This window comes from Etheostoma spectabile, unplaced genomic scaffold (genome assembly GCF_008692095.1).
Source record: "Etheostoma spectabile isolate EspeVRDwgs_2016 unplaced genomic scaffold, UIUC_Espe_1.0 scaffold119, whole genome shotgun sequence".
NCBI lineage: Eukaryota > Metazoa > Chordata > Actinopteri > Perciformes > Percidae > Etheostoma > Etheostoma spectabile.
The window spans coordinates 357,137-359,590 of record NW_022605570.1 but is presented as its reverse complement, the minus strand read 5'-3'; positions in this window follow the sequence as shown (position 1 = coordinate 359,590).

Genomic DNA, 2,454 nt, shown 5'->3' with positions numbered 1-2,454 from the left:
CCTTCCTTCCTTCCTTCCTTCCTTCCTCTCTGCCTGTACACCTCAGCTTGCTCACTGCTTCCTCTGACTGCCATCAGGTTGCCGACTTTAAGTCTGATTATTGACAGAATTTTTTATCCTACCTTCTGCTGAGTTGGCTTTGGATTCAATATCAGTCCCAATTGGTTATATATTGCTATAAATAGGGTCATGGGGGGGAAAACAAGTTTAGATAAAATCACTAATGTAGGTAAAAACTAGTGCTGTCAGTTAAACGAATTATTAACGGCATTAACGCAAACCCATTTTACTGGCGTCAAATTTATTTATGTAGGATTAACATTCTTTTTGGCCTAACAAACTTTGTATTTTTTTCACATGCTGTTGCTTACGTTGTATGAGAGATTATTTTCACCAAGTAAGAATGTTAAATGGGAAATTTAACATTCTTAAAATAGCTTAAAATAGACCATATGCCAATGTTGTTTTCAATAAAAAAAAAATTTCACAAAGCAAGCCGATCCACTTTTCCATGTTGACAAGAGCGTTAAAATTAGAAAAAAATAATGAGACAAAAACAAATCAAGGGACATTTTGAACAGATAAAAAAGTGTGATTAATTGTGAGTTAACTATGACATTAATGCAATTAAACGTGATTAAATATGTTGATCGTTAAACAGCACTAAAAACAGATAAAAAATAATGATTAACGACAGGAACATTCTACACATTATAGTTGCAATGGTACTTAGACTAAATAATTCAAAACATCATCACTATAAAGTCTACTGTTCCAGATCTTTCCTCAGCCATAACAGGACTTATATAACAATATTACAGCTTACTTATTAAGTTAACTCTGACTTTTTCTGTCTGTAGTAATAGCACCTAAATAGTTTGTAAGTAAAAGCACTAGTTGGTCAACATGGTCAAATATATAAGAATAGCAATAATCAGACAAGGGAAAGACAGATAAAAACAGTTAACTTAACATGGCATTGTGGATGTTTTGACCAGGTCGGAAACATATTAACATCATCCGTGCCAAAATATACAGACCTGGGAAACCTAATAACTCAAGGTCTCTCTGCTGTTTATAGTTGCTTTTTTCATTGGGACAGTGGACATTTGTGACGTGCAAATACACAGGCTTTCCCACTGGACAGGCACTGTGGCCTGTCTCTAATCTGCAAAACTGGTGGGAAGTCACAATGGGTCAATATTTGTCAGTACTGGTAGGCTGCGATCAATATGGACGGCTGTTTTCACACAGAGGATAAGAAGCTCAGTTAAATCTGAGCGTTGAGGGGTTTTAGATAAGCTAAGTTAGAAGAAATTATAAATTCTCTCTGAACATTTTAACCTGAACTCATTTTTTGCTATTTCCTGTTGCTCTGGTTTGCAAACCATCTGGCCGAAGGACTACATTTGAAAATGAAAATGAGTCAGCTTACTAACACTCGCACATTTACAGGGATATTAAGCAATGCCTTAAAATAAACAAAAATGAAAACATGGACCAAAGACTTGGGTACTAAAAACTATTTAATGTTAATGTCACTCAGCCCTTTTAACTTGATGACAATTCTTCCTGTCTAAGTCAGTGTGTGCAATAAGGAAATGCTTAAGGATTGACTGCCACCTTCAGAAAAAAAGCTAAATTCACCAAAATGTAAGGTTATTCTTAGTTAAATCATAGACCTGCTGAGTTGCTAAAAGTGCAGACTTGCTGACTAATCGGTTCCAAATCCGGATTATCAACCAGGGAAACCTGGGCCGGGCACCCACAGGCGCCCCAAACGCTTCAGGTTTACTGGGTATCAGTTTGATACTCAAGTACATGACAACTAAGAAGTATTGTGTATTATAACCGAATAACCTGGATATCATAGCAACATATGCTACATATCAGACTTCAGCCCAGTCTGAGATGAGTGAACCAAAAAATAAACATACAAAATACACCTCCAATGTGTTTTTTATACTGTTCTAGAGGACCCCTGTTGTCACAATCTTGTTTGGAGATCTTAACTATTATTTTGGTTTCAATTGTGTTTACATGCTATGCAAATTTGTGTTTCATCAAATTGCCATCTGGGAGCAAGTTTCATTCTAGCATAGATGTACTGCTGTGTTTCTGGGTCTCAGGGCTAAACAAAAGGAAACCACGTGTCTGCTGCAAGGTCATAATTGCTAACAAAGGTGAAGTCGTTAACTGAAATAAAAATAAAAATGAGGCATTACAAAGAAAGAAAAATTAACTAACCCACAATTTCCATAGGATGCAAAATGGCTGCGGATCGGCTCCGCTGCGTGTCGGCTCCAGGCTCCGCTCTCCGTCAATACCCACCAGGTCCGGATTTGTTGCAGAACGGCTGCCGCCATGACTGACAGCTGAAGTCACGAGGAGCCACAAGATCTCACAAATTCATGTAGAATAGAACCACAAAACCAACAACAGTTTGTTTCCATC